A 21,192-nucleotide genomic window follows, 5' to 3' on the forward strand; every position below is an offset into this window, starting at 1 on the left:
TTTGCAATCAGGTATGATGATACCTCCAGCAGAGTTTTTATTGTTCAGGCTTGTTTGCCTCTCTGGGCTCTTTTCTGCTTCTATACAAATTTTATGATTGTTTTTTAAAATTTTTTTTTGAAGATTTTGTGTGTTAGGATTTGATGAGGGTTAAGTCTGTAGATTGCTTTTGGTAGAATGACCACTTTCATAATATTAATCCTGCCAGTCCATGGACATGCGAGGGCTGTCTGTCTCTCTGTTTTCTTTACTATCTCTCTTTGTTGTTTTAAATTTTATATTTTAGAGGGTTCCCCCTCCCCCTTGGCTAGGCATATTCCAAGTTATTTATTTACTTGAGGCTATTGTGAAAGGTGTTGATTTCCTGATTTCTTTCTCAGTCCTTTTATCTTTGGCATATAGGAAGGCTACTAAGCCCAAACATCTTTATTCTTTTTAATTTTAAATGTATGAGTGTTTTGCCTGCATGGGACTGGAGTTATGGGGAGTTGTTGGTCGCTATGTGAGTGCAGGGAACCAAACCTGGCTCCTTTGGAAGAGGAGTAAGTACCCTTAACCACGGAGACATCTTTCCATATATAGCCCAGATATTTGTAAATACCTCGCTATGCATCCAGACTCCTTTCTATATAGTTTTAATAAAAAGAGAGGATATTAGGGTATGATCAGAAGACAGGGAGTCAGTGGGATGGAATTTTCCCCTTTCAATGATCAGAGTTTCAAACATATTTGTATGTAGGAAGGAATAAACCTATGGAGGAAAAATTATATGAAACCAACCTGGAAGTATGATGGAAAATTAAATGAGACCAAGCTGGAAGCTGAGATCCCAGAGGACCCCAGAAAAATGGAATCAGAAGCAATTTTGGAGATCATTGTCTTATATCCAGACAGAGACTCGAATCTACAAGAAAGAAGGTAAGAGTAAGAACTCTAAAATATTCAAAAACAATTGTGGAGCACATCATGGAGGCCAGTTCTGGTGGCCCCATTTTCTAAACAAAATAGGAGATAGGGGCTACATAATTAGGTAAGGGAAAAATGGTAGATGCATGGCATGTCAGATTAGAGACCACGAGTCTAAAGTGATACAACTTTGCTGTTTGGGGAAGTACAAATTCATGTTATCAATCACAAGACTCTAGGCTTGCAGGAGAACAAGGAGGCCAGGAGGAAGTTGAGTGGTCGGTAAAGTGGAGCGAGGGTCTAGGAACAGGAGGACTGAGAGAAATCTAAGAACAGTATGGCTAGGCTTCGATACGGAATGTGGAAAGAAAGGAAGTCCCAGAGGGAAGCCAATGAGATCAAGCTTTTTGATGAGTAGTCAGTTCTGTACTGAAAAGTTACAGCACGATACAGGAAGTGGGCAGCTGAGTGAGATCATCAGATAGGGAAGAGAGTATCTTTGCGTCTGTGCTGTCCACAGTCATAGCCTCTCTAGCTTGCTGTGATTGGTTCAATTTGGGGCAAGAAGTATAGCATGCTCCAGGGTGAGCTGTCCTTAATATTATTAGTTATGAAGGTTATAGAGGCAAACTGGCCTTGAATGAGCAGAGAGGGACCAGGTGAATGCTGTCCTTACCATTGTCCCGTGGTAAGTCAGGAGAGGGGTAATATTCACTTCAGGAGTGGGCTGGAGATATGGCTCAGCAGTTAAGAGCACTGGCTGCTCTTCCAGAGGTCCTGAGTTCAATCCCAGCACCTACATGGTGGTTTCAACTGTCTGTAACTCCAGCTCCAGAGGATTTGGCATCCTCGCACAGACATGTATGCAGGCAAAACACAATGCACATAAGATAAAATAAATTAAAAAAAATACACATCAAGAGAACTGTTTGGAGAGAAGGTAGATACAACTTAAATAAAGGCAAGAAGGTGGAAAGGGTGACCTGGGATAAGGTTGAGGTTGTGTGTAGGTGGAGGCTGCTCGTTCATTTCCTTCCTTCTAGACCTGACCTGAAATAATTACACAGAAATTATATTAATTATAATACTGTTTGGCCAATAGCTTAGGCATATTTTTAGCTAACTCTTACATCTTAAATTATCTCATAATTCTTGTCTGTGTTAGCCATGTGACTTGGTACCTTTTATCAGTGAGTCATTCTCAACTTGATTTCTCTGTATCTGGGTGACGACTGCAGCCTGAGCCTTTCCTCTTCCCAGAATTCTCCTGCTCTGGTTGCTTATCTGTAATTCCTGCCTGGCTACTGGCCAGTCAGCATTTTATTAAACCAATACAAGTGACAAATCTTTACAGGGTACAAGACCATTGTCCCACAGTAGTTGTAGTGAAATTTGTTAATGTTTAAGTATTGCAGATGGTAGTAGAAAATGTCCCCATGAAATCACAACCTTTAGGAGGCTGAGAGTAGGAGGACTTTGTGGAGATCAAAGCCAGCTTACGCTGCATTGCAGGTAAGTCCCAGGCCATCCCAGGTTGCAGAGTGCAGCTAACTAACCAACCAACCAAACAAAACACTATAACCCCCTCTCCCTGACACACGAATAATAGAATTCTGGGTAAGATGGAAGGTTAGAAGGCACCTCTCTTTGTCAGGTCCAAAGAAAGCTCCAATTCCCTAAGCTCCAATAGGCAGACCAAATATCCCTAATTGACCTCAACCTGGACTGTAGGAGGATTTCTGGTGGTTAGATAAAATCCAGCATTCCTTAGGAACGTGTGAAGCCATTTCCCATCTACCAAAAGGACTCATTTACATTACCTCTGGCAGAAGGAACATACGACTCCCTGTTCTGCCTATTAGCATGTCAACGTGTATGCTGACCCCCAGGCTCCCTCAGTATCATGAGTCCCTTGCACACATTTCAAAATCAATGCTAGCATCCTAGTCCTTCTTGCCTCCTCTCTACCCTAAACTCCCTCCACTTCAGGGGCTTTCCTCCCCTTAGCTACTAATTCTTCTGATAACCGTACTGTTCTCCACCACCTCCTTGTTCCTCTCTTTCCTGTGTTTTCCCCGTGCCCTGCCACTCTTTCCTCTCTCACAGATAGCCCTGGTCAGGTACAATCTGCTGGCCATGTTCAGTCTACTTTCTCTCTGCTCTGGACTCTTCCAGAAGCCTCTTGGCTAGTCTCTCTTTCTCTCCCCCCCCCTCTCTCATATCTACAATAAAGCCTTCTCTTGTCCATACAATGGAGTGACCATGTCATTTTATACACTCTTATAAAGAATTAAACCAGAATTAAAAAAAAAATAGACTCTCGGTGAGAGAAAGAGCCTTAGGAATTTGTCTGGATTGACTGGATACTTGAGAAGTACAGAGGACAAGAGCGTAGACTCATGGAAAGGAAACTAAATTTTAACACAAATTCTCATTGGTCTTAATAATAAAAACTCAGAGTCAGCTATCAGGGGTGAAAACTGAAGGATCAGAGGAGAGCAGCCAACTGCTAGAGAGTTTTTCCCTCTGCCAATGCTCAGACGAAGGGGGCGATCCTGTCTCTTCAAATCTTCAAGCTGAATCTCTCTAGAAACTTCAGAATGAATTCTGTCTCACTGAAACCTCAGACTGCTCTGAGTTTTTGTTTCCTCCCTTGTTATATTCCTCAGGCTCCACCAGTGAAGTGCACATGAAAAAGTAGTGGACAAAATAGCCCTGGGCTGCTGGAAGCACATCTCTTCAGTACTTGTAAGGCATGGTGTAAACAGGGACAGAAGCCACCTAATGGTTCAATAGGGGTAGGAGAGCTCGTTGACAGAGTTCAAAATACCTTCCCGACAAAAGCACCGAAGAAGCTAGGAATAGAAGAAACATCTCAGCGCAGTAGAGTCTGCATCCAAGATGCTTTATACTATATATTGAACAAGTGAGAGCATTTCCTCTAAAATCAGGAAGGGAAGGGTGTCATTCTCCACTCTTATTCAGTATAATGCTCAGAGTCTTACCTGTAGCAATCAGACGAGAAAGAGAAGGAAAGGAAGAAAGCAACGTGTGATCCCATACTCAGTAGACATTAAAGACTGTACTAGAAAGCTCTCAGATTTGATAAATACTTTCAGGCCAAGGTTCAAGATACAAATAGACACACAGAAGTCAACTATATACCAGTAGTGAATTTGCTGAGGGGAAAAAAACAGGAAAAATTTCTGTTCATAATGGCTTAAAAATAAAATACCTAGGAATAAACCTAACCAAGAAGTCAAAAGGTCCCTATGATGAAAACTAAAACACCAAAACAAGAAACAGGAAGATAGAAAGACCTCTGTGCTCGTGGATCGATAGACTATATTGTAAAAACAGATATATTACTGAAAGTGATATACTAATTCAATAAAGTCCTATCAAAATTCCACTGACTTTTCTTTGGAGAAATTGAAAAAAATATAAATTATTGCAAAGCAGAAAACTCAGAATAGCCAAAGTAATCCAAAGCAGAAATAAAAGTGCTGAAAGCATTATACCTGATTTTTTTTTTTATTGAGAAAAGGAAAAAAAAAGTTTCCGCCTCCTCCCAGCCTCCCATTTCCCCCTCCCCCCACTCCTCTCCTCCTCCCTCTCCAGTCTAAAGAGCAGTCCGGGTTCATTGCCCTGTGGAAAGTCCAAGGTCCTCCCCCCTCCGTCTATGTCTTGGAAGGTGAACATCCAAACCTGCTAGGCTCCCACCAAGCCGGAACATGAAGTAGGATCAAAACCCCGTGCCATTGTCCTTGGCTTCTCATCAGCCCCCATTGTTCGCCATGATCAGAGAGTCCATGCTTTTTCAGTCACAGTCCAGCTGGCCTTGGTGAGCTCCCAATAGATCAGCCCCACTGTCTCAGTGGGTGGGTGCACCCCTCGTGGTCCTGACATCCTTGCTCGTGTTCTCCCTCCATCTGCTCCTCATTGGGACCTTGGGAGCTCAGTCCAGTGCTCCAGTGTGGGTCTCTGTCTCTATCTCTATCCATCACCAGATGAAGGTTCTATGGTGATATGGAAGATATTCGTCAGTATTGCTATAGGATAGGGTCATTTCAGGTTCCCTATCTATACCTGATTTTGAAATAGACTACAAAGCCATAGACAAAGACAGCATGGTACCGATACACAAGCAGACAAGCAATAGTATAGAGCCTACAGTCTTCTCATTCCTGTTCATGAAATCCTGAGGGCCAGAGTTCAGATTTCCAGGGCCCACATACAACCTGAACAGGTGTGATGACTTCCTACACTCAGAAAGAGAGATGGACTCCCCAAAGCAAATCTAGCTAGCTGAACCAGTGTGCTCTGGGCTCAAGTGAGAGATCTTGCCTCCGAATGTTGGTTGAAGAGAGATCAAGGAAGGCACCCAACCTCTGGCTTGCATGTGTGCATGCTGCCATGAGCACACACACAGACTTCCAACATATACCCACACATGTTAACACCCATGCACACCTACATATATATCACATACACCAAGATAGCCCTTATAAAGCAGTGGAAACATGGAAGAGAATAATTTTTTTGTTGATGTAGCTATGGATTTCAGTTATACCAACGTGTGTTTGTGTGTGTGTGTGTTTGTGTGTGTGTGTTTGTGTGTGTGTGTGTGTGTGTAGTGTAGTGATAACAAGCACACAAATTATACTCTAAACTGTGATGTCCCAGCTTTGTTCCTTTTCATTCAAGATTGGTGTTGGCTACGTGGGGTCTTGTGTTTCCTGGTAAAGTTTCAGATTTTCTTTTTCTATGAGAATGTCATTGGGATTTTGATATGGACGTCGCTGAATTAGTGGAGTACCTTTAATCACGTGGACACATCTGTGATGTTAATTCTTTCGACCCAAGAACCCCAAAATCCTTTTGTTTATATATGTCATCTTCAGTTTCTGTCACCAATGTCTGATGGGTTTCAATATATTTTCAGAACAGGTAATTTATGCTGCTATCTGTCTGTCTGTCTGTCTGTCTATCTATCATCTATCAAGTTGCTTTTTACATGCTTGTAGTGTGTACAGTTTTCTCCACATGGGACCAGTGATTATGAAGTATCCTCTTCCTGTCAAACCACAAATTGAGTAGTAGCTGGGACTCTAGGCAACACATTTAAAACAGAGACAGGAGATGCTATGAAGACTTTCACAGCCCTTACCTGAGATCTTGGCCAGATGCAAGAGTTTGGACTCTGAGCAATGGCCATAATTAAATTAAAATATTAGGCAGATCTTGCTCTCATTACCCCCGTCTAGTCCTTATTTTAAGACTTTCACGCATTTAATGCACTTCCTTTCAAAAGAAGCCTCAAGCGGTCCTCTCCATGGCTGACACATGATGTCTTACCCTTCCCCGCTCCTCCTCTTTCCTGCCACCTCCTTCCTTTCTTCTCCCCATCTTTTTTCTTCCTGTCCTTTTTCCTGTCTCCAGGCACTGAATGGGTCACTTTAGGAACACTTGAAACCTAGCTCCATGTAATCCTATCTTGAATTTTTTCCTTTTTTCCCCCACATTGACCCCAATTTTGAAACTCAGTCATCATGAATGGTTCAGAGACTCAGCATAGTTTATATTCATTCACCAAATGAATGATTGAAAAGATGAAAAGACCCTTTGATTATTTTGGTTTTGGTTTAAAGAAATCGTGTAGAGGCGGTGCAGATGGTTTGGAGAAATGGCCTCTGATGTTCTACAACACAAGAGGGTAATGAATCAGATAATTCAGAACAGCTTCGAGAGAGGACTTTAAGTGTCCTCAACAGAGAAATGACAAATGTCGGCGTGGGAGACACGCCAGTCATACTGCTGTGATCACTACCCCTGTACTGCTGCATTGACACATCACACACTGTAGCTGCAAACACGCAATTACTTCATGTCATTCAAAAAAAAAAAAAAAAAAAAAAGGGGAAATGCTAAGGAGCCTGAACAGCAGGGGGCAGTAAAGCGTGCTTTTTTTTCCCCCTCCTCTCAGGCTTTCAACATAGTCTAGCACTTCATTAATACTGGCTTCCTGTGTGAAAGAGAGAGGAAGATAGATAGAAAGCGTGTGAAAAGCGCCAAACCTAAAGGCTGGCTCTAAAGCGGTAAATGTTCTGTCGGCTAGTTGTAGGATGACGTTCCCGTACACGGGTCTTTACCCAGCCTGACCAAAGGTCATAAGGCGCTATATACCAGTGGTCAGCAGGTGGCAGCATTGCTCCCGAGTCAGGAATATAAAACCAGATTTTGAGGGAGAAATAAAACACGACTAGGGAATGAAACTTTGTTTTAAAACTAGAGGAGTAAATCGAGAAACAGAAGATGAAACCTTTTATGTTGCAAGGGCAAAACAAAGAGATGTAGAATTTTAACCACAGGCACGTAACTCATTTTGAAGCAAGTGGCAACCAAAATGGCAAAAGTCAAGTTTCATCCTTATAAAAGATGGCCCGGGATTGATGGGAGTCGTTTATGCTTTGCCACAAACGTTTAGCACAATCGTTTGTCCGATTGTCACCAGCTAGTTCACAGGCGTGAGCCAGAGAGAGAGACAGTGCACAGACACAGTGCTCTAGTGTGGACTGACTTCCTCCTTGTCCCTGGCTACATTACTCGAGTGTCAACCGAGGACTCAACATTCTCAGGTCTTCACCTTCTCTAAACACTGGACTGCTTTAGTTGGACATTTGTAATCAGATAAAACAAGAAGACGCCTGAAGTATAAGCGCTTGTAGTGCAAAGGGAAATGCAGAGTCTCTGGTTTCTGAGAGTGACCGCCCATGCCCCGAAACTTCAAACTGCAGAGGCCAGACCTGCACCAGGTTTCTCTTTAGCTCCACCAGCCCTTAGTCATGTAGATAAGTAATACCTGCTTGAAAAGGAAGAAAGGCATGCAGTTGCATTTTTATGTATGACAAAAAAAACCAGAACAAACAAACGAACCCCCCAATCCCCAAACCCCCAAACTTTCAGCCTTCACTCTTTGATTTCTCACGAGAAGCCGGACTTGAATGTCACTGCAATGACAAAGAGCGCTAGAACAAACAAGAGGTCATGTTTGGTTAAGCTGCTGTTTGCCTCCAAAGCAACTGCCTAGTGGGGTTAGCAGAGGGTCAGGCCTCTTGGGCTTGTTTCCACAGAGTTTGAGTCAGGTGAGGGTGGATTCAGGAAGGCTAGCTGGGGTTAGTCTTTGAACTCTATTGTCATGAAATCACTCCTGCGAAGACTGTCGCTGAGGTTTATATTGGATTATCAACTGAAAGATGTGCAAGAAAGGGACTAACAATATTGGAGAACGGCCAGGCACTAGGGAGTTTGCTTTGGACTGGATTGGATTCACTGTTCATGTGGGAGGAAGTATGTGTGATGCAGAAGCCTGGCCTAGAACTGTGGTCTCTGATGCTGTCTGTGTGCTACTGAAGCTCATCACATTGAGCTATTGCTTCGTCATCTGCAAAACTAGGGTGATAGAGCTAGTGTGAGACACTTGGATCCTATAAGCACATGTCACGGTGGTGGTGACAATGCTATGGAGCAGGGGTTGCATAGAGAGTTGTGACTATGATCTGGCAGTGGTGGCACGTGCCTTTAATCCCAGCACTTGGGAGGCAGAAGCAGGTGGATCTCTGAGTTTCAGGGCAGCTTGATCTATAGTGTGAGTTCCAGGAGAGAGAGAGAGAGAGAGAGAGAGAGAGAGAGAGAGAGAGAGAGAGAGAGAGAGAGTTGTGATGGAGGATGAAAAAGCACTTCCCCTACTTTGGGGAAGCTTATGGCTTTTAGCACGTGTCAGTTAAATAAGAACAAAATATCATATACGGGTGAACTCGGGAGCTCTAGAGATCGCAGCTGAGGAGCACAAAGGATGGTTAAGGTTAGCCCAGCTAGAGGTGAGAGAGACTTTCTACATGTTCATAGATAAGAAAGGGGTAAAGTAGGACTTTCAGGCATGTGACTGAAGCCAGGCTAGCAGAGGGAAACTGAGGACACCACAGCATGGTGCAGCGTGTTACATTTGCAGAACCGCCCCTAGTGGAGTGATCTGTGTATTTAGAGGCTGCTGAGACATGTGGCCAGAGGTTAGACTGCTGCACTGTGGTTGGTAGGGCCTGGGTAGAGTTTTTGAAATAGACAAGTTTTCTTTGGCTTATCCAGTGCTTTTTAAAACAATAATGTTGGGCTGGGGAGATGACTCAGTGAATTAAGCCCTTGCTGGGCGAGTTTGAGGACAAGAGTTCAGATTACTAGAACCCATGTAAAAGCTGAGTGGATGTGGTTCTACCTGTCATTCCCAGGCAGAGGCAGTGGATGCCTGGGGCAAAACTGGCTGGCTAGACTAGATGGTCAGTGAACTCTGAGTTCAACTGAGAGACCCTGCTTCAGTATACGAGGTGGAGAGCGAGTGAACAAGATGTGAGACATCCACTTCAGGCTTCTCCATGTCTGTGCAAAGGTGAATACACACCAGCTCACAAATGTGCTCACACACATGCAAATATGCAAACACGTGTGCACGCATGCACCCCCCATCCCTGTTCACAAAAGAAATGTCAACATTTGAAACTTGGGATCTTTTAAGTAGGAAAATTTCTTAGGATTTGCAGGAAAGTTGGACTGTCTGGTGCTTTCATTGTGTAATCTAGCACAGTGTCCACGTATGACACCCAGTGTCCTTCCAGCCCCAGACTGTTCCCATCCCATTCAGCGGCCTGTGTAACCCTGAATCCTACACACATTGGCATCTCTGAGATTTCTACATTTCTCTAAGGAGTGCTGTTTTTATTCCATTGGGCATGCAGGAAATGGATGCTGTTTAGTCAGTAGATTCTACAGTCTTCTGATTTATAGTTTTGTCTGGAGGATAAATTGAAGGAAGAGATAATAAATTGTTATAATCTTTTAATGAAAGCTTCATGTTAAGCTATGACTGTTTATGTGTAAGGGCAATTGAGGGTCATTACGTTTTACTGCCAAATTTTCCTAGACAATAGATTCTGTTCTTTGGAAACTGTAATCTCTGATATCGTCGTGGAAGAGTGATCCGGTTTTTCCGCCAAGTGTGCTTTTATTACTTTTCGATGGATGTGAGCCCTTTTAGACGAAGTCCCCTTCTAGTTTAGCAGATCCTTTAAACATCAACGGATGACTCCGCTGGAGTTGGAACTGTAGAACTACAATTCAGATACTAATATGGCTCTGCCTGGAAAAGGAGGAAAGGAAATTCATGTGTTTAAGAAGGGAGGGGGCTGTTACAACACACCATTTATTAAAGGTGGTAGAATATTTCTTGTGGGATGAACCTTATATCTAAAATTTGCTCTTAATAATAAAGGTAACTTCTTATTTGGGGGTCATATATGACTCCGTAGAGGAGAGGTGTTATTTTCAACTGGATTGACTGTTGACATACCCAAGGGCTTCCATCGTGAGTTGTGGTTAGGGCCCCTGGGAATTCCCAGAGGCAGAACAGAAGCAGCTGTGCCTGGATCAGATTTTGGAATGATGCAGACCAGGGTGAAGCATCTCACTGCCATTCCCTTTAGTCCAGGGAGTGGGAGATAGGGAGGTAATGATAAAGGCATGAACTAATTTTATATTTAATCTCTGGCCTTCGGTTGGAGCACTTGTTGATTCCCAGGGGATATGGCATTCTGTAACAACAGTGGTTGCTTCTTAGTGGGAGAGTTATGCTAGATATATTAGGGTTTTCAAGAAAAAGAGACTATAGGATGCATGTGTGCACACGAGCACAGAGAATGTGGATCAGCATCAATAGAACCTATAGTATAAATGCATACACATGATATTTGTGTATATAAATTTATGTACATATATCTAGTTTTGGTTGTGAGAGTTGTCTGAAATTTGCAGAGAAAGCCGAAATTTTATTTATATATAATTAATTTATGTTAAAATTATTATTATTATTATCATTATTATGTGTGTGTACATGTCATAGCACTTACAGGAAGGTTAGAGGACAACTTTGTATAGCTGATTCTCTCATTCTATGTGCACATGGGTTCTGGGATTGAATTTAAGTTGCCCTACTTGCACTGCAAGTGCCTTTACTCACTGAGCCATCTCACCTGTCTCAGGCCAACATTTCAGAGACCAGAAAACGAGCTGATACTACAGTCTTAAGTCGAAAGAGTCTGGAAATCATACTTCTTTTTGGTGGATGCCAGTCTTTTCTTTCAAACCCTTCAGTTGACTCCATGAAGGTTGCCCACATCACGAAGGTGAGTCTGCTTCCCTCAAAGGCTGCTGAATTACATGTTAATTACATTAACGACAAGGTGAGATGTCCCTTTATAATAGCATATAGACTGTTGATGAACAGCTGGGAGCCCCTCCCTGAGAAACAAATTCCAATTTGATAGTTATATGTATCATCCATTAAACACTCACAGAGAACCTGCTTGTGCAAGAGCAAGATCTTTGTCATTTCTTCCCAGCTTTAAAGGTCTGTGGCTAGTGTTAGTTACTCAGAGCAGGAGTGTAGATCCAGGCAGACATAGCAGTGGTCAGCCCACTTTGGAGTGGGGAGAGGAATGTCCTTGTCTTAGATGCGTGAATTTCGACAAGTTTTCATCATACAGTAAATGGACATAAATAATAACTGCCCCAGGGTTTAACGGACAGTAACGAAGTTTTCTAATTCAATCTCAGTAACCAACAGCTGTCTTTTGCTTTCATTTTTATTACTTCTCTTATTTTTGAGATCAGAACATAATTTTAGCATTTCCCTTTCCCTCTCCTCCCTCCAAACCTTCCCATACACCCCTATTTGCTCTACTGCAAATTCATAACTTCTTTCCCACTAATTGTTGTTATGAATATATGTATACATGCACCTATATGTCTAAATACATAAGTACAACCTAATCAGTCTATATAATGATGCGTGTATGTATGTTTTCCAGTATTGGATATTGGTATTGAATAACCAATTGATGTGCTTTTCTCTGGGAAAGACTATCCCGACTCTCAAAGTACAGTGTAGATTGGGGCTTGGTAAACCATGATACTAGAAGCAGAGTAAGACCTGTGGTTCCTTGTGTGAGAGCCACATGTGGGGCCTGCAGCCTGGCCCGAAACTATGGGACAGCTCTGTGCAGGTGAGGCCTCACGTCCATCTGAAGTCTAGACTCACAAGAGAAAGACTGTAAACTTATGAAGCGATTTTTCAACCTTTTCTACTGTCTCCACTCATTGTTCTGGGTTTTAAATTTTAAACATTGTTCTTGGATTCTAACATTCAGTGCTAGAATCCCAAATGCCTAAGAAGCTATTACAACAGGCTGTTCTATCAGGCAAGCTCAAATGCAGGAATTTCAATGTGTGCTTTGTGTCAGTTCTTTGGACTAGATTTAAAGGCAACGTTAAATGGACTCAGTGGACATTAAATAATACTAAAAAAGAACACACAAGGTTGGGAGGAAAAAATAGTGGGGAAGAGGTTGGAGGGGAGGGAATGGGGATGTATTTGATCAAAACATTTTGTGTGAACATATGGATATTAAATGAAATATTTGTAAAATCCCAGAAAACTCAAAGCTACTCAGATTTCTCTTAGCTCACTTGCTGAAAGTTGCAGGCTATAATTTGGTAATAGGTTACATATTAACTTGTAGGCTTGTCTGACATAAATTTTACTCTCATTGTGCTCTCTGGATATATAATATATATAGAATATCTATATTAGGTTACATAAATCTAGTAAAACAAAATATTAAGGCTTGTTAAATGACTTAACATTGTTGTGGGTTGTTGGGAGGATAAGAAACACAAAGGATCAGCCCACTTTTAGTGAAATTGATTCCCTTACCCTATGTGTTGGCAGAGGTGGGTTGTTGTAGGCAGAGACTGCTTATTTGTTCCCTGGCTGCCCAGACTCAAAATAATCACACAGAAACTGTATTAATTACAATACTGCATGGCTTATAGTTTAATCATATTTATAGCTACCTCTTACATATTAAATTAACTTATTTCTATTATTTTAAATTTTACCATGAGGCTCGTGGCTTACTGGTAAGGTTCCCACTTGGCAGCTCGTGTCTTTCTCCTTCAGCAGCTACATGGAATCTCCCCGATTCTGCCTCCTTTCTCCCAGCATTCAGTTTAGTTTTCTCACCTAGCTCTATTTTGCCCTGCCACAGGCCAAACAGCTTCTTTATTATCCAATGATAGTAAAACATATTCACAGTATATAGAGGGAATCCCACATCAGGTGGTCTAAACATTTATTTTATTTTTTTTAATTTTAAAGATTTATTTATTATGAATAAATTCTGCCTCCATGTATGTCTGCACACCAGAAGAGGGCACCAGATCTCATTATAGATGGCCATGAGCCACCATGTGATTGCTGGGAATTGAACTCATGATCTCTGGAAGAGCAGTGCTTTTAACCTCTGAGCCATCTCTCCAGCCCTATATATTTTATTATATGGGAAAGAATACATTGTTCTCAGTCATGTCTGTGCACTACATGTGTACTTTGTGTTCTTAGAGGTCAAAAGAAGGCATTGGAAACCCTGGAACTAGAGTTATGAGTGGTTATGAGGTGTCATGTGGATGCTGGTAATTGAACCTGGGTCCTCTGCAAAAGCAACAAGCGATCTTAAAATCAGAGCCATCTCTCCAGCCTTCATCATGTTTTTTGTATGTTTTTATTGACTCTTTGGGAATTTCACATCATGCATTCAGATCATATGCATTTCCAATCCTTTCATGTCTGCCCTTGTACTCCCGACCCCCCAAAAAACACAAGTGAAAAATTGAAAAAAAAATCCAATCTGTATTATGCATATATTCACTGGAGCATAGTCAAGCTCTCAGTGGCCTGCCCCACCAACAGAACTGAGTTGTGCCCCTCCCATACCCAACCACTTCAGCATCTTTATCACACTGTTTGAGTTTTCTTCTCGATGGCTTCCTGTCCAGGACATTACTTTTCCTTTGGCGGGGGGGGGGGGGTTCTGGGATAGGAGCTGTCACAGAAACCTTCTGTATCCCTCTCTCTCAACTGTGCATCCGCAATCATCGATATCACTGCAAAAGTCACTTTCCTGCTCTTCATAGGCAGCAGGAGCATGGATCCTGGGCTGCCATATGTTTTCTAGTGACAGAGTAGACCACGAACACAGCCCCTAGGTGCAGTAGGACCTCAGACCCACACATGGCCCTTGGCTGCAGCATGGGTCTGGACATCAACATGGCCTCAGGTGGCCAAATAGGCCATTTACATCAATATGGGCCCGGGGGCAACATGGTCTACAGATATCAGCATGGCATCAGGCAACAGCCCAGGCCGCTGACATCCACATGGCCTTCAGTGGCAACACAGGCCATGAGCTTCAACACAGACCCCGGTTGCAGCAGGACCGCAGATCCAGACATGGCCCTCAGCAGCAGATCCAGACATCACCATGCCACCTCTGGTGGCAGCACCAGCCATTCAGATCAGTATGGCCCCCAGCAGCATGGCCCACAGACACCAACATGGCTTCAGGAGGCGGCCCAGACCATGGACACCTGCATGGCCTTTAGAAGTAACCTGGGCCACTGATATCAACACAGATCCCAGCTGCTGGAGGACCTCGACCCCAGACACTCGTCCCCCACCGCTGCAGCAGCACAGATCTGGGTATCAGCATGAGCTCAGATGGCAGCATAGGCCACTTACATCAGCCTGGTCCTCAGCACCACATATTCGGTTCTGCTTTTCTCCGTAGCACCATTCCACTTCGCCACCCCTCCCTTCTCACCACCACACACCTGCTCACCTGAGCCATGAGGTAGCAGATGGGCCCCTTCATCATTGTTTTTAAAACTTGATCATAAATTGAAGACTCAATGATACCTGTCTGGACTATAACTGAAATGTCTTGGGAGAGGGCAACTGCAGGAGTTCTGACCAAAGCCAACTTATGCCAACAAGCTCTTCACTCATCCTCAGAGAGATGATGAGACCGGAGGAGAGTGGGCTGTGACTGGAGAATGATGATGAAGACACCACGTCATAGGCATGGTTAGCTCAGCTGCTCACATCTTTGAGTGCGGCTCCCATAAATCAGCTCCTGGCCCATTAAGTCAGCAAACCAACTTCATGGGAACTGTGCCAACAGAGCAGGAGGAAGCACACTCAAGGAAGCCAAAGTTTTATCAATGCCTGCCTCGCATACGTGGGAAATAAAGACTTCAAAATGCATTACTCAGAGGAGATGTGGGCAAGATCAGGAAGATAGAGGGTTGGGAAGGCCTGGAGTGTGAAATGTTTCTTGGCCTTCAAGGTTGTTGCTGCCTTGAGCGTACAAGCAGTCCTCTCCAGGTGCTCATGGAGTGAATAAGTTAAAAATCCTCTCTGTCACTCTAGCGAAGCAAAACAGAAAGGCAGACCCACAAATTCCTCAAGCAGTTCAGATAAAAGTAGTAAAGTCGCATGAAGATCATGAACGAGAAGAAGGAAAACTAAATATTTGCAAGAAAAGCAAGAGATCTGATTCAGTTGAAGAATTCAGCTCCCTGAACCACACTACTTTCTATAAGCGATGTTCATAATTCTTTGCAAGATGACTGGATTTGGAATCATCTGGAACCCCCCCCTTGGGTGTGTCTATGAGGGTGTTTCCAGAGAGGCTCCACTGAGGAGGGACTCTGAGGAAGACCCACTCTCAATGCCAGCAGTCCCATCCCACTGCACAGCTGGGGTTCTAGACTGAACGGAAAACACAGGAGCAAGAGGCTGGAGGCTCCAGCTTTTTCTTCTTCTTCTTCTTCTTCTTCTTCTTCTTCTTCTTCTTCTTCTTCTTCTTCTTCTTCTTCTTCTTCTTCTTCTTCTTCTTCTTCTTCTTCTCCTTCTCCTTCTCCTTCTCCTTCTCCTTCTCCTTCTCCTCCTCCTNTTCTCCTCCTCCTCCTCCTCCTCCTCCTCCTCTTCCTCCTCTTCTTCTTCCTCCTCCTCCTCCTCTTCCTCTTCTTCTCTCGACTGCACACATAGGGCTACCATCAACTTGCCTTCCTAGCCACCATGGGTTGTAACCCCCAAACCATGATCCATAGGAAATCTTACCTAAGGTTGCTTCATATCAGGTAGTTTGGTCATAGTCCTGAGAAAAGTATTGAACAGACTAGAGAATAGAGTGGCATATAGCACTTCTTAAAAAAAATATCTCGTTGCATCTTATCTGTCTTATCAGTTTATAATGTAAGGCACTAGGCTTTCTGGAAGAAAGTGTCAACTTCCAGGTGTCTAGCTTATATATCTTCAAGTAATATATGATGTCTTGTGTTTTCTACGTAAATATTCAGTTCAGCACAGCAATACAGCTTTATACATTTAGCCTGTCCTAAATTATATGTAATTTCCCCTCAGTGTAACATTCAAGATAGTTGATGTAATTTATTGTTTTGTACTTTGTAGGAGAAATCCCATTAGGAGCATTCAAAGTGTCTTTATAAAAATAAGTCAAGAGCAGGCTTTTGTTTCTCACACATGTCTTAGTTGCCATATACTATTTGTATTTGTTATGCATTATAGTATAACTAAATATGGCCATGGAATATTTAATTATTAAATCAGGGCACTTAGGCTGGTGTAGTGGTGGGCATCTGTAATCTCAGCAATGAGACAGGATAACCTAATATCAAAACCGACCTGGGTTACATAGAGATCTTGTCTCAAGAGCATCAAGTGATCTGTCAGCCTTTATCAGAGACGCCACTTTTTGCACTGGCTGGTGGTGGACCCAGAGTCTTACCACTGGTCAAAGTGCTGAGAGTGGGGGGCTTGGCCCTGTGTGGGACATCTAAATCAACCCTCTGCCAAATCTTTGGGAACCTTATAGAAGAAGTGGCAGAAAGAATTAAGAGGCCCAGGATTATAGAAGAATGCTTTAAAACAGCGACTTGTGCACATGACACAGACATCACACTCAGTGAGCTTACTACTTGTTGCAAAATCTTGTGCCTATTGCCATTTAATATGTATATGGGAGGGGCTCATGAGGCCTTAGCCTTCATTGAGGGTTTATGGGAAGATAATGGCTGCCATAGAAGGGCTGCCATTTTCCTCAGTGACAAAGCTACTGATAAATTGTTTCACTAATTACCCCCCCCCCCACACTCCCATTGTGCTTATGCAAGGAGTCTTAATTAAGGTTAGGGGTCCAAAAACAAACACCAGAGTAGGGGTATTGTGAGATGGAGAAGGGGTCTGGGAGGGAGATGGATGAGAGAGGGCAAGGACTGTGTGTGAAAATGCTTGAAACACAGTATATGGATGTATGAAAATTTCAGTGGATAGTAAAACAACAACAAAACAAAAGTAATCATGATAATTAATAGCATCCTCATCTCTTCAAATCTTATTGTTCTGTGTGTTAGCAACTGCAACCTGTTAGGTTTTGATTGCTTCTCAAGTGCACACTAAGCAACACCTGTAGTTGAAGTGACTTCTGCCAAGCAGTGACAGCCCAACAAAGCTGGCCTGACTGGCCAGGGACACTTTTATTCTGCCTGTTAGCCTCGCTGATGAACTTCCGGTGCTGTGAGGAAGGCATTCCTGGAATTTCCGTGGCAAGGGAATTTGCTTGGTCATTCGGAAGTGGGTTGAACCGATGATTTCCTTTCCCCACTTGCTGAAGGTATTACACACTCTCTGAGTCGCGGATATGAAGTCTAAGAGAGCAACCAGCCAAGTCCAAGCAGTTGCAGATGCTCAACAGGAAAAGCAGTGTCTCCTCTTAAGATACACGGATGCCAAGAGTCTCTAATGCAAACCAGGCTTTGGGCAATTGCTGCTTCCTTCTCCTATTTTAGATCTCTCATTATGGCTGAAAATTTGTAGGCAAGACCTTTGAAATATTTAAACCATAATATCTTAAGAAATAAAAACACAAACGATTTGTTGTTCGGCATGGGGTAAAGAGCAGTTGTTTGAAATGGTTAATGGTTAATAGATACCTGAGGTTTCCCCCCAAATGTTATCCCCAACCTTTTATTCCTCACTGTGAAAGGGGAGCTGATGACTGTCCCCTAAGTACACCTTCAGTGAGTGTTTGTGCAGGCAGCACCGAGAGAAAGCAAAACCGATTGTTATGTGATCTAGGAAAGGCTTGCTAGAGATTCCCAGGATGCTTTTGATTATGAAAGGGAAAACCCCAGCTATTGTAACCTTTCCATAATCTGTGCCTGTGTCTCGGGAAAGTCATGGCTGATATAATTTCACTGTAGTTCTTACTCCAGAGTGGCAGTTCTCACAGCAGAGTGCACAGAGAATGTTTACCAGGTAAATGAAAACACAGCCACGGTCCTTTCCTGATGGGCACTATGTCGTCAGCGAAATATGTTCCCCGACAGCCAGCTGCACTAACCCTCCTGTGAACCTACAGATGAAGTCCAGTGTGAGAGCTTTGCTCGTAGTGGAGGGCTAATGTATATTTTTCCAGGTGCTTTTCTAACTTAATCATTCCCAAAGAGAAATCATGGGACCTTGCAAATGCCCCACTGAGATGTTTTCCACCAGCAAGGGAACGCTCCTCCATTGTTGTTAGGAGGGCAAACTTGTACAGCCACTTTGGAAATCAGTATGGGGAACTGATCTACCTCAGGACCTAGCTGTACCACTCTTGAGCATATACCCAAAGGACGCTTGTTCAACTATGTTCATAGCAGCTTTATTTGTAATAGACAGAACCTGGAAACAGCCTAGATGCCCCTCAACTGAAGAATGAATAAAGAAAATGTGGTATATTTACACAATGGAGTTGTGTGTGTGTGGTATTTGTGTATATGTGTGCGCACGCATGTCCGAGTGTGTGCTTGACATGAAAACACATTCTCCAAGGAAGCATCCAGTCCTCTGGAGCCGGAGCCACTAGGAGTTGGGAGCAGCCCCAAAACAGTGGTAGTAACTGCACTTAGGTCCTTCGCAGGAGCAGCATATGCTCTTAACACGAGAGCTGTTTGTTTGTTTTTTCTTTGCCCTGAAAATTCTTAAAAACAAAACATCAACCCCCAGCCCCAGCAGTTTAACCAACACCACAGGCATGCGTAGGCGAGCCTGTAAAGGGGCAAATAACCTGTGGTTCTACCATAACGAGGCTGGTTATCTGAGTTTGATTTCTCTCCGTGTTTTTGTGAAGCCAAGTGACCTTGAAAAATGTCATAAGCCTATTTTCAATCCTTTTTCCTCATTTACGCAGTGCTATTTAATAAGATTGCTTGAGGATTATGCTGGATTAACTCTCCAAAGCCTCAGAGTAAGGTCTGTTACATAGTAAGTGCTCAGTCAATATTAGCTACCTGATCACCAGACTTCAAACTATCATGTTAGAAGCATGGCTCATTTCATGATAGTCTCTATTTTTACTGGATGTAATCTCTGTTTACACACAATTTTAAGCTTTTTATTCATTGATCTGTAAGAGTATTCTTCCCACATAGCTGTATAAACTTCATAAGTATAATCTCTAATAATTACATGGAGTTGTTGAATTACAGCTATTAAAAATATCATTCATCTTTTACAGGCTCATGGTGCAGCGATTCTTTTTTAGAACGTGTGGTAGTATTATTTCATAACTATAAATGACTCTGCCATGAACATCCTGAAACATTTTGAATTAATTGTATTGATATTTTTTTGCTCAGCAAGTGGAATTGCTAAAGATAAAACATGAACTTTATACAAAATGACATTTCAATATAACTTTCGAAAATGGCTGTTCTGAGTCACAATATCTCAGAAAATGTGTGAGTATGTTAAGCATCTTTTCAGTAGCATTTATATAGCCATTGAATAAGTAAAAACTGATTTTTGAACTTTTGCATTTTTTCTTACTTGAAATTTATATTTCTTCTTGCATGCTTTTATATATCTTCCTTTTATGTTCTTAAATAGAATGACGGTTAATGTATGTGCTATAGGCTAGAATTATTGATTTCTTCCTGTAACATTAAATACACATTAATGCATCAAGTCTCAACCAAAGCTATTTTAATTTTATTCTTTCCAGGAGTTAAAAACAATCACTATGTATGGTTACAAATATTAGCATACGTAAAATAGTTGAAACCAGGTAAAGCTACAATCCAGAAATGCTAACAGAAACATTTGCCTTCGTCTTTGCTTCACTAGAACACATCCAAACATTGTCCTTCCCTTCTCTTGCGGTTAACTTCAGTGTATCAGACACCAGCTCCCCATCCATACCAGGCACTCTGCTGGACTGTTGGATTCCCTGAGTAAAAAGAAAGAGAATTCTTCTGGGGCAGTTGCAGGCAGACACCTGAACAGGTGATTGCAACATAATTTCCTAAGTCCTGATTCTGACCATTTGACAGCTGAGTCAGACATTTCCCGGGTGGCTTGCAGTTCACAGTTGACAGGCCTGTACCCCTTCTTTGACACTACCCTTATTCCAATTGAAGAAGACTCAGAGACTTATGCAACCTCTCATCACATTTGACACAACCACTGTCCTGAAGCAATTTCTTTCCAAACCACACTGCCCTGTTGCTTCCACATCACGTAGACATTCTTGTTTCCCAGTTTTCTCTGCCAACAGCACCCTCCCTCTAAGCTCTCAGCGTTAGGTGCCCAAGCTGGAGGCTCTTGGTACTACATTCCCTCTGGCCTCATTCCCTGGGCAATCTTACCCAAGCACACAGCTTCAAACAGCATCTTCATGGTGATAAGTTTCCCTTCAGCTCTCCGCTGAGCTTCAGGTTTGAATATGTGATGCCCTACTGGTTTGTATAAAACACATTGCATGTTAGATCAGAGGTTGCTTGTTTGTTTGTTTTTGTCAAGTCTGCTCTTTACAGAGATACCCTGCCCAGCACACAGCATCACTGATCTAGGAGGGTCTTTTGTCTATATGTTACTTTCATCGGTCAAATAAAGAAACTGCCTTGGTCTTTTGATAGGCCAGCCCTTAGGTGGGTGAAGTAGACAGAACAGAATTCTGGGAGAAAGAAAGCAGAGTCAGGCAGATGCCATGAAGCTCCAGCTTGAGATGGACATAGGTTAGAATCTTCCCGGTTAGCCACGACCCTGTGGTGATACACAGATTACTAGATATGGGTTAAAGCAAGATGTGAGATTTAGCCAATAAGAGGCTAGAGCTAATGTGCCAGGCAGTGTTTAAATGAATACAGTTTCCCTGTTATTATTTCCCAGGCTAAGCTAGCTGTGCGGGAGCTGGGCTGGAAGAAAAGCAGGCCTGTTTGCCTCATCACTACACATCACTATGCTCTGAGTTATACAACCGAACATTCAAACATCTA

The 21,192-nt window shown here is 42.7% G+C and overlaps 1 long non-coding RNA gene across 1 annotated transcript in view; it reads left to right on the forward strand.

Moving 5' to 3' along the window:
• The first annotated feature begins 234 nt into the window (after positions 1-234).
• The window catches only part of LOC126510723 (uncharacterized), a 29,705-nt gene continuing 8,747 nt past the window's right edge, over positions 235-21,192 (forward strand). Inside the window, exons 1-2 of the long non-coding RNA XR_007594473.1 lie at positions 235-918; positions 10,995-11,138. This is a non-coding gene — a long non-coding RNA (uncharacterized lncRNA). The remainder of the gene's footprint in view (positions 919-10,994; positions 11,139-21,192) is intronic.

Source organism: Alexandromys fortis, unplaced genomic scaffold (genome assembly GCF_014885135.2).
Source record: "Alexandromys fortis isolate MF-2015 unplaced genomic scaffold, M_Fortis_MF-2015_v1.1 scaffold_64, whole genome shotgun sequence".
Taxonomy (NCBI): Eukaryota; Metazoa; Chordata; class Mammalia; order Rodentia; family Cricetidae; genus Alexandromys; species Alexandromys fortis.